General features: G+C 42.1%; 1 protein-coding gene across 1 annotated transcript in view; it reads right to left on the minus strand.

The window, feature by feature from the left end:
• naaladl2 (N-acetylated alpha-linked acidic dipeptidase like 2) overlaps nucleotides 1–12267 on the minus strand; it is a gene marked incomplete at both ends in the record, with an annotated part of 270383 nt that overhangs the window by 138157 nt on the left and 119959 nt on the right.

Raw genomic sequence — 12267 nt, forward strand, 5'->3', positions numbered from 1 at the left:
CTGGAGGATTGTGTGTTTTCAACAACGACGAGCTGCTCGCTTTTGCAAATGCTTTTGCAAATATGAAATATTCAGAATTAGGAAGTGCCTGAGATTGTCAAATATCAGAGAACACTGACAGATCCCCTCAACTTCTCAATACATCAAGCAAGAGCTTTGCCTGCTGGGAATTTGAACAAATCTGCCAGAACAAACCGGGGAATTCATTTTGAGATGAAGTGCGGTCGGAATCTATCGGTGGTCGTCCCGGCCGAGGAGGAACGCAAGTCACGTTTAGTCCGAGGTGAAATGTTCGTAGCGCAGGTTTATATTAGTGCGGATGTGGAGGAAGATCATTGTTTACACTGGATTTGTTTTCAACTGGAAGATAAAAGCTGTATTTCATCATTTATCTGCGAGAGAGCGAGAGAGAGAGAGAGAGAGAGAGCTAAAACAACTGTCGTTTCCATTTTATAGCCAGAATTTTTACAATCTAAAATAAGAGACTTCGCCGTCTATAACACTCATTTAATGCACAGATTCAAAGTTCCAAGTCATATTAATAAAGAAGGGATTTGTAGAAACATGTTCAACGAGAAATAATGGATAAAGTGATATGTTTCCTGTAGTTTGCGTATTTTCTCCACGTATGTGTGTTTTTTACGGCGACATCATAAAACATCTACACTTTGTTCGCACGACGACGCTTCGTGTGAAAAATGCCATTTTTGCACTTTTGCATTTAGACAGCAACGCTTTGAAAACCGTGCCCGTTCACACGGCAACAGCAGAAACACTGAAGATGAGGCAGATTCCACGAAGGGCCACTAGTGGCCGCTGTTATCCGCCTGTGTGAATAAACTATATGAATAAATAAACTAAACTTGAATATATATGACATTCTAGTGGACTGACGACCAAAACCGCAATTTCTTTCCTCAAGCAATCAAATAAAATAAACCTATTTATTTTTTCCACACACTTGTTCGTACAAACTTCTTTACAAGTTCTAAAATAACTAATATATGGTTCAACTTCAACGTCTGATGGTTTAAATTGTTATTGTTAATGAGAGCCAGTTCTTAATTAACCTACCTGGTGACATAAAGGACAAATAAATTGAAAGGAAAATATAAAATTGCCGTGAGCCAGCGTGCAATTTGTGAAGTCATCATAATTCAAACAAATAAATAAAAGTTCCAGCAAAAATTTATAAAAAGGGCGGGGATTGAACGTAGAGTAATTTTTATGTGAGTGAATGTAAATCTGACAATCTTGTCATTTTAGCGTAATTACACGTTAAAGTGACGACACTTCATTGTGAATCGACGGACCAGCAGGTTTTAGCAGGTTAGACAGTGGAGCTATATCTGCTGTTCTAGATAAAGTGGTTCTACCCTCAGCAGATAAATCCTGCTTCATCAGGAGCAGAATGGCGGCTCCACTTCCAGACCCAGTGATAAAACGTGATAACTCACAGGATGCTATTTTGAAAAGAAGCGCTCGTTGAGCGAATTGAACGTTAAGAAGGAAACCTTTGGCGGGAAGGTCTGAGACGTTCCACCCGGGCGTCTCGCAAAAACCCACACCATGAGGCATCTGACAGGCCAGAGGCCCCTGGACGGTGAGGCGCTTTCATCCCAGATAGACGACTTTGTTTAAAATTGCATTGGGGGAGTGAAAAAAAAAGTAGCAGAGTAAGAAAAAAAAAATAAAAAAAAAAAAAATATATATATATATAAAGCTGTCCGCTGTTGGACTAACAACATTTAGACAACTTCTTACAATAAGTGAATTCTATATAATTGTTCAGCGACCCAGGATAAATACAAATGTATTTTTCACCCAAAATAGACAGTTTAAACTCAAATAATTAACTTATTGTAATAAATTGTCTGAATGTTTTGACAGCTTTTTAATTACATTTTATTTATTTTTTGTCTTCGTGTGTTTCTTTTTTTTCCAACTTCCCCAACGTCAAGTCGTCTAACTGGGAATCGTCTATCTGGGGAAAAAAAACACTGTTGTCTAACTGGGAATCGTCTATCTGGGAAAAAAACACTGTCGTCTAACTGGGAATCGTCTATCTGGGAAAAAAAAACATTGTCGTCTAACTGGGAATCGTCTATCTGGGGAAAAAAACACTGTCGTCTATCTGGGAAAAAAAAACACTGTCGTCTAACTGGGAATCGTCTATCTGGGAAAAAAAACACTGTCGTCTAACTGGGAATCGCCTATCTGGGAAAAAAAAACATTGTCGTCTAACTGGGAATCGTCTATCTGGGAAAAAAAACATTGTCGTCTAACTGGGAATCGTCTATCTGGGGAAAAAACACTGTCGTCTAACTGGGAATCGTCTATCTGGGAAAAAAAAACATTGTCGTCTAACTGGGAATCGTCTATCTGGGAAAAAAAACACTGTCGTCTATCTGGGAAAAAAAAACACTGTCGTCTAACTGGGAATCGTCTATCTGGGAAAAAAAACACTGTCGTCTAACTGGGAATCGTCTATCTGGGAAAAAAAAACATTGTCGTCTAACTGGGAATCGTCTATCTGGGAAAAAAAACATTGTCGTCTAACTGGGAATCGTCTATCTGGGGAAAAAAAACGTCGTCTAACTGGGAATCGTCTATCTGGGGAAAAAAAACACTGTTGTCTAACTGGGAATCGTCTATCTGGGAAAAAAAACACTGTCGTCTAACTGGGAATCGTCTATCTGGGAAAAAAAAACATTGTCGTCTAACTGGGAATCGTCTATCTGGGAAAAAAAACACTGTCGTCTATCTGGGAAAAAAAACACTGTCGTCTAACTGGGAATCGTCTATCTGGGAAAAAAAAAACACTGTCGTCTAACTGGGAATCGTCTATCTGGGAAAAAAAAACATTGTCGTCTAACTGGGAATCGTCTATCTGGGAAAAAAAACACTGTCGTCTATCTGGGAAAAAAAACACTGTCGTCTAACTGGGAATCGTCTATCTGGGAAAAAAAAACACTGTCGTCTAACTGGGAATCGTCTATCTGGGAAAAAAAACCATTGTCGTCTAACTGGGAATCGTCTATCTGGGAAAAAAAACGTTGTCTAACTGGGAATCGTCTATCTGGGGAAAAAAAACGTCGTCTAACTGGGAATCGTCTATCTGGGAAAAAAACACTGTCGTCTAACTGGGAATCGTCTATCTGGGGGAAAAAACACTGTCGTCTAACTGGGAATCGTCTATCTGGGAAAAAAAAACATTGTCGTCTAACTGGGAATCGTCTATCTGGGAAAAAAAACGTTGTCTAACTGGGAATCGTCTATCTGGGGAAAAAAAACGTCGTCTAACTGGGAATCGTCTATCTGGGAAAAAAACACTGTCGTCTAACTGGGAATCGTCTATCTGGGGAAAAAAACACTGTCGTCTAACTGGGAATCGTCTATCTGGGGGAAAAAAACGTCGTCTAACTGGGAATCGTCTATCTGGGAAAAAAAACGTTGTCTAACTGAGAATCGTCTATCTGGGAAAACAAACGTTGTCTAACTGGGAATCGTCTATCTGGGAAAAAAAACGTTGTCTAACTGGGAATCGTCTATCTGGGAAAAAAACACTGTGGTCTAACTGGGAATCGTCTATCTGGGAAAAAAACACTGTGGTCTAACTGGGAATCGTCTATCTGGGAAATAACTGTGTGGTCTAACTGGGAATCGTCTATCTGGGAAATAACTGTGTGGTCAAACTGGGAATCATCTATCTGGGATGACACGTTGAGCGTGCCAGCTCCAGCCGCCCTGCTGGACGGCCGGGGGCTCCGGAGGGGTCCGGGGGCTCCGCAGGGGGCCGGGGGCGGGTGTTCTGAGGGAAAACGCCGCCGCAGTGCCAGTGGAGACGTGAAGCCAGCGGCTCCGACTGTGTGACAGAGATCCCCCGCCGACAGCACAGCAGCAACACCTGACTGCCCCCTGCTTCCTACTTCCTGCTTCCTCGTCCGCTTGTCCCCTCGCCTCCGTTTAATACAGCATAATAAAAATAAATAAATAAATAAAAAACTCTTGTGCTTTTCCGCGCGCGTGCCGCAAAGCCCATTTATCACTTCTGACATTGGCGCAAATTACTGCGGGTAAAAAGGAGGGGCGGAACATGTGGACCGTTTGTGTGTTCAATCATTAGAAGTGTGAACGGAGGAGCGGGGAGTGAGATTTGTGCGTGTGCTTATTCCCCCCCCCCCCCCCCCCCCCACATCGTGATGAATGGCTTCACAGACAGGCCCGGTCCGGCAGGTTAGAGGAGGAGAAGTTCTGCCTGACAGCTGATGAAAATATTTAAAAGGAGCCATGGAAGAGCGGCGGCGCCGGCAGAAGAACAAGCAGGAGCCTTACAGCGCGGTACCGTATGGCGTTCTACTCAATTCGTCAATTTTGAAAATACATACATGATGTATGGTCAAAAATATAACTGTTTAATTAAAAAAAAATAGCATAAAATAATCACATTTAGATATTTTTAAAACTTTGCGGACCTGTGTGTGTGTGTGTGTGTGTGTGTGTGTGTGTGTGTGTGTGTGTGTGTGTGTGTGTGACATCTCCTGTACGATTGCCTGCAGAGGCACTGAGGTAGTGTGAACTCGGTGTTAATTAGAAAACCAAGACAATCAGTGTGTCAGTGTGGAGTAATTATATATTTCTTATGAGCATGGCAGGCAGTCTGCAGGAGGGAAAATCCCTGTTTTATTTCGCGTTGCCACACGAAATTGTCTTTTCCTTCCTTTTTAACCCCCCCCCCCCCCCCAGTTTTGTTGGTGTAGGTGTATATATTTTTTAATCTATTTCTGATTGGACGTAACGCGGCCTGCCTCGCCGCCGCCGCCTGCAATCAGCCTCTAAACGGGAACATCTGAAACCCACATGTGCCACAAAATGAAAAGAGATGACATGTATTCAACATTCTAAATCCAGAAGCATCTAAGTGCTATTCTCTGCTGGGCACTAAATGCAGAGTTGAGAAGAAAAACAGCAGCGAGTGAAAGTGTATGGGGGGGGGGGGACCTGCACAGAGCAATCAATAACGGTGTAATTAAAGAGCCTGGGAGTCTTTTCTATAAAGCCATTTCAAGTTGTTCTGCTTCACTCGCCCCCCCCCTCCCTCTCTGCAGCCTCGCCGTGTAATTGCCACGGAAACTTGGAACACTTTTGGTATTTGTTCTGAGCGGGTTTGATCAGCAGGCGGGGAGCGAGAGAAGCAGCGTCATGAGTACGAGGGGAAAAAAGAAAAAAAAAGGGGAGGAGTGACAAAAGAAGGTATTCAGGCTCAGTTGAATGAGATTCTTCTGAATTGAGGTTTCCAGCGTTCGTGTAATTTAGATCGAAGTGTCGTACGTTTCGCACTCTGCCGCGCTATTTGTGAAAAGGCAAAGCCAGCGTGTCAATGAGGGTGTATTGAAGTTACCCCAGCATGATGTCCTCCTTCCTATTACTGGCTCCGCCCCCATTTACCCTCACAGCTTAAAGTTGTAAATTAAAATAAAACACCAAAAAAACCTATTGTAAACCTTGTTTTTTTTAAAAACAGCGCCACCTCATGGCCTGGCAGGCTAACTACATTGTGTTTTTTAACGTTGTGGTGTAAACAGTACTTGATTGATTGATCGATTCATTTTTTATTCATCTATTTATCTATTTATTTATTTATACCATTTCGCACTGGTCCGGTTCAGCAGGTTTCTTTTTTGACACCTCGCTTTCACACATTTCCATCTCGCCTATCTCGGAGAATCGTCGATCATCATAGCTGTCTTTTTATGTTGTTTTTTTTTTTTTTTTACGTTTTAGTGATTAAACAACAGGTTTCTCCCTGTCAAAAAAGGAAAAAGGGTTTTCTCTCAACGCGAGTTGCTCATGCAGAATTGTTGATGTGTAAAAATGCGTCGGGATGACTCCATTGTATTCGGCACGATGTGAATAAAATTTACTTGAATTAGAATAAATAAACCAAACTGGGCTTAATGCAATCAGAGAATTCTGCAAATTCTGGAAATTAACATGGAAAATGTGATTTGCAAAAGAAAAATTAAGTATTAAAATGTCAGAAGAATCCCAATAAGGCGCGTTTTAAAGCAGCGTGTGCAATGTGACGGGTCGCTCTAGATCAGTGTTTTTCAACCACGGTGCTGCGGAACGCTGGTGTTTCCGCGAGATCTAGTCAAGGTGTACCGTGGGAAATTATCACATTTCGCATTTTTTCTAAAAAAAAAAAACATTTGCTCTCACAGCCGCTGTCAGAGCAGTGTGCAGAATAATCATGTATAAATACTGTGGCGAGCACCGCGGAAGAATTGCTTTGAGTTGAGATTCTTTTCTGACAGCTGATCACCAGAGGCTTTTATTTTGACATGAACACACGCAACCGGAACTTCAGAACAGGACGAGACTCCACACAACACATTTCTCACTCATTTCTCAAACCAAACTAGACGAAACAATGAACTATCTGAACCGAGGAACAAAAACACAAACACAAATCAACACACACAACAACCCCGACAATAACCCTCAATAACCTCCGGCAACACATAACCTGAACTCCCATCATGCCCTGCAGCGACCAACTCCGTGATCGCTTACAATACTCTTCACCACTAGAGGGCAGCACAGAACTTTGCCGGTGAAATGTAAAGTGACAGACGTCAGTGTGGTTCATCTCCACCTCCTGCTACCATCTTGTATCAAAGTACTGTGTCAGTGACAGTGATGGAGAAGTTTTTGAAAAGGAAGAATGTGAACCAGGATCTCAGCTCTTCATCCATCAGGTCCAGGTTTCACACTGACGGAGTCACTATTAAAAAAAGTCCTTGCTTTCTGGATTTACTTGATTCCTGTTGATAAAACTTTGATGAGAAAGACTTTATATTGTTAATAGAGGCTACAGAGTTTCACATTTTAACATTTTCGGGTGGTGGTGGTGTGACTCCAGACTCTTCCAAACAAAAAAGTGTGCCTCGGCTCAAAAAAGGTTGAAAAACACTGATCTATATGAAGGACGTAGAGCTGAAAAGAAGGTTTTCATCAGATTTTACTGCCAATTACTTGAAGTGGAGTGTCACAATTTGCCACAAGAACAAATATCAGTACCTGCGGAGGAGCCAATGAAGCTGATAACCAGATGGAAGGTGACTCGCCGTCGGTTCCGTCACTCGCCGGACACACATTTTAGCAAAGCTTTCGACTCGGTGTCCAATAAGAGGCGGGGACGCGAGCCAGCACAAATAGACGTTTGCACCATCAATCAGGCTCCGCCACGACAAACAAACAAAGGCCTGTGATGCGGCGTCCAGATAGTGATGGACTCGCCGGCCAATTGTCTCATCAACAGAGTCAGAGAGAGCGAGAGTAAGAGCCAAAGCCCCACGGCCTTCTGGGTACAGGCGGTGCTCAGTGAGTTAATCAATTTAAAATGGCTGGAAGGAGGCGAGGACGAGAGCGACGGACCGAGTTCAATAACTACAGACCAGCGCTGGTGTTTTCTTCACATCAGAGGAGTGTTGCACTCACAGTTTTCTCAAAACGAGAACAAATACAGGCTGAGGAAAGATTCTGGCTGCACAAAACTGAGAATTTATATCAGTTGGAGGAGAAAAAAAACAAAAACAGCTCTTCTTTTTATATTTAGTTTTTAAAAGCCGTTTTATCAGATAACTTAATAACGACAGAAAAATGTAAATTAGTTTTTACTAACAAAGCAGATATCACCATTTGAGCAGTACGAGTTCAATCTCTCTCTCTCTCCCCCTCTCTCTCTCTCTCTCTCTCAATATCTCTCTCTCAGTCTCTCTCTCCCTCTCTCTCAATCTCTCTCTCTCTCTCTGTCTCAGTCTCTCTCTCTCAGTCTCTCTCTCTCTCTCAGTCTCTCTCTCTCTCTCTCTCTCAGTCTCTCTCTCTCGCTCTCTCTCTCAATCTCTCTCTCTCTCCCTCTCTCTCTCTCTCAATCTCTCCCTCTCTCTCTCAATCTCTCTCTCACTCTCTCTCTCTCTCTCTCTCAGTCTCAATCTCTCTCGCTCTCTCTCTCTCTCAATATCTCTCTCTTTCTCTCTCAGTCTCTCTCTCTCACTCTCTCTCTCTCTCTGTCTGTCTCTCTCTCTCGCTCTCTCTCTCTCTCTCAGTCTCTCTCTCTCTTTCTCCCTCAGTCTCTCAATCTCTCTCTCTTTCTCTCAATCTCTCTCTCTCTCCCTCTCAATCTCTCTCTCTCTCCCTCTCAATCTCTCTCTCTCTCCCTCTCAATCTCTCTCTCTCTTTCTCCCTCTCAATCTCTCTCTCTCAGTCTCTCAATCTCTCTCTCCCTCTCTCTCTCTCTCTCTCCCTCTCTCTCTCGCCCCAGGATTAGGAGTGAAGGATCGCCCCGCTAACATCACATCTGCCCAACGTGGTCCAACACGCGAAGAGACGTGGCGCAGAGAGAAAACGGAGAGGAATCGGCAACAGGTGTTTGTCACTAATGACCGCAATCCAGACGAATGTTCCCGAGTGGATTTACGCCCGGGGCGTGTCGGTAAAGTCTCGGCTTTATCCACAACCGAGCAACGCTGAAATACACACAAATCTCACGTTTGGGCAGTTTCGACTCACTAATTATCCAAACGAACACATCCTTGCTTCGTGAGAGGAAACCAGAGTACCCAGGGGGAAAGGAAAAAAAAATAAAAGTGAACGTGAAAACTCAACTGCTGCCCAGAATGGACTTTGAGAACATTTGGCCGAGAAGGAAACCGGACAGTTAACGGGTTTTTTAACGGTGTTTTTTCGTGGAGGAGCAGAAACACATTTCTGAAGATGTGGAATGACGGTGAGAAGTGACGCTCCACAGTCCAAACGGCAGCTGGTGAAAGAGGGAAAACAACACTGCTCAAGTACTCTGCAGGTTAGCATTTTAGCATCCAGGCGTTCAACTGGCGGGTCAGTAAGCAAATCTTCGTGTCCGTCTTTTGTCCTGTCTTTTTTACTTTTTAACTCTTCGACCTCCGTCGGAGCCTCAATCATCACCTGGACTAAATTACATTGATACTTATATTATATCATATATTTCATATTGCATAATGCATGTACATATACATATATTTATACATGTGCAAGTACACTATTACTATTGTTATTATTATTACTGATATATATATTGTTGTTATTGTTATTTTATTGCTACCATTATTAGTAGTACTATACACGAGTATTATACACTATTGCACATTGTTATTATCTGTATTATTGTTATTATTATTATATAATACCTACTTCTAATGGCTCTGCCACTGCACCTTACTATTTATTTATCTTGCTTTTATCTCCTGATTATTTCTAAGTGCCCATGTTCCGTTCTGTGTTTTACTTTATGTCTTATACCCACATATTTTTACATTTTTATTTCTTACTTTTATTACTATTCTATTGTATTTTATAATATTCGTATGTACCAGATTGCTGCAACAAGACAATTTCCCTTCGGGGATGAATAAAGTAATTAATTATCTATCTATCTATCTATCTATCTATCTATCTATCTATCTATCTAGGAGCTTCAGCTTTATTTTCTTCATTTCTTTTACTGGGACCCGACGATCGCACGCCCACTCTTCTCCTTAGAGATGTGAGCGGTGGCGGCTGGCCACTAGAGGGCGCCGCCCTCACCTCGGGGGCCAGAGCAGAAAAAATTTTTTAAGTAAAAAATAAAATGAATAAATAAACAATGATAATGTTGAAATATGTTCATGCCAACACACAAACAATGACCCCTGAACTCTATTCACTTCTTCTATCTTCAATAAAAGTAAGGATTTCTTGACGCTTCAGCTCTCACCCTGAGGAGGCGGAGCTTAGTAGACATGACATCAAATTAAACCAATCAGCCTTGTTTGATGTCCAAAGACATGGGGCGACTTTTAAATCGCCAGAGCTGCTCAGCGATTGGCTTAAAGTCACTTCCGGTTTGTTCTTGTGTTTCTACCAGATGTTGAGATGAAGACAACGAGGAGTGAGTCTCTGATCATTAACTCTGTCACTTCTCTTCTAATTCACCGTTTGAAAGGAGGAATTTGGCTGAAAAGCTGCAGGTCAGGTTCGACTTTCTCCATCATAGTTATTTTTAAATGGACATAAACAGAAATATGTTGTGTGTTGGCTTGTTAATGGTTAGAAATGTTTAGATGCGATCATATTTATTAATGAAGGAAATTCTGAGCTTAAAAACAAAAGCACAGTTTATTTTGCAAGACATTTTGAGGTACAATTCTAAAATGCTAAATCTAAAATGGATTAATGCGTTTGAAAAGATTCTGGAATTACCTTTTGATTTTTCTAACAGGGATTAATGTTGTTTAGTACTATATTAATAAGACTCTCTATTCACCAGCTGCTCAAAAGAAAAAATAATTTTCACCACTCGGGGGCGTCGCTCAATCTAAAAAAAAAAAAAAAGACAATGTTGTAGTAATATGGTTTATAATCGCACTGTATTTAAATTAACATTGTTTGAAATGAATTATATAGTTCTTTTCAACTGCCGGATTAGTGCCCGAGGCTCTTTATATTGTTAGTCACATTCACACACACTGCAATACCTCATCCATCCACCGGGGGCAGTTTGGGGCTCAAGGACACTTTGACATGTAGAGATTGGGGAGTCGAACCAGCGACCTTTCGATTGGGAGACGAACTGCACCACAGCCGTTAAAGCTTCAATCTGATACTAATCATACTTTATTAACCCCTCGTGGAAATTCCTTTGTTTCCACGCCGACCCGCCCTATTTGTGGAGTTTTTGTAAAAATCTAGCTTTTACACACACACACACACACACACACACACACACACACACACACACACACACACACACACACACACACACACACACACACACACACACACACACACACACACACACACACACACACACACACACACACAAATGCACACACAAGTGTGAAGAGAAGTGGACCACATCGTCTCATTAGGTCTACCTTTCTCCATGGAGAAGCCCCCAAGCAATTAACCAATGGCCGACCAATACATTCCACTTTAATTGAATGGGAATTACACGGGGGGGGGGGGGGGGGGGGGGGGGGAAGAGAATTAAAAAAAGAAAGAGAAAAATTAAAGAAGGCAGACAGATGGAAACAAATGATAGCCGAATCCCATGAGTGGTCGGCGGTGCAGCCAATCGATCGGACACAGATTACATCTCCCTCCCTCCCTCCCTCCCTCGCTCTCCCTTTGTCTTCCCTTTTGTCTCTCTGCTTCACTCGCTCCTCTCCTCCTCTCGTTTCAGACTCATTTGATGTGATGGAACCACTTCAAGAAGACGCCAACCTCACAGAACTGTACATTAAATACACTCTGCCGCAGATGCCAGTCTTCACAAACCCGTATGTCCTGCAGAACCAACCGAACTGGAACAACCGGCGCAGAACACAATGTGCTCAAGTTGAAGCGATGAAGGACTCGCAGGGTGATCCGGGACCACGTGTTTCACCGGCGTGGATCTATGCGGATTCAGTGCAAAGATTCAATGACGTGAAACTGACTTCAGCTAACTTTTGAAGCGACGGGCTGGAGAGGAGGCCTCCCTCGTCCGTCTCATCGCCACAAATAAGAACAAGAAAAGCTCGACGCTCCTCGCAGCAGTGGAAGAAAAAAGAAATAGCCGATACTGTAAATAATTCAGGTCATTCAGGGAATTTTAAAAAGCACTGCAATTCTACTTTTTCCAAACAAAAACAAAAATAGCTAAAGTAGTGTCATTGTGTCTTTCATTATTTAATTTTTTTGAATTTTACTACATTTTCTATGTACTTGTATGTTCTTGTTTTATAAGGACCTACAATAGATATGACAAAAAACTAAATACATGACGCCACTTCATAAACTACATGCCTGTTTCTTTATCACCACAATGAAAAACATTGGGTAGCAGATGAAGACGATGCATAGAACAACATTTGTTTGCAGAACTGAGTTAGCATCGCTGGGATGTTAGCGATTAGCTCATATCGAAGCTAACTAGCTTGGTCAGGTAGCGATGTCATTGTGTGAAACACTGAGCGGGGATCGTTTCCATGGCAACAGAGGCTGACCTCCTTTGGTAAAAAAAAAAAAAATTTGCATTTCTTTGGGATTTATCCAGAAACAATTAGCCGACATTTCATTCCATTTGGGTGAGTAGTTTTTGCAAAAAGTTGGTAAAATACATACAAAAAAACCTTAAATTCGTTGGTCGCCCGACTTTCACTGGCAAAGAAAATAAATAAATACATACATACACAAACACACAGA

Source organism: Blennius ocellaris (genome assembly GCF_963422515.1).
Source record: "Blennius ocellaris genome assembly, chromosome: 12".
In the NCBI taxonomy this organism is placed as follows: Eukaryota; Metazoa; Chordata; class Actinopteri; order Blenniiformes; family Blenniidae; genus Blennius; species Blennius ocellaris.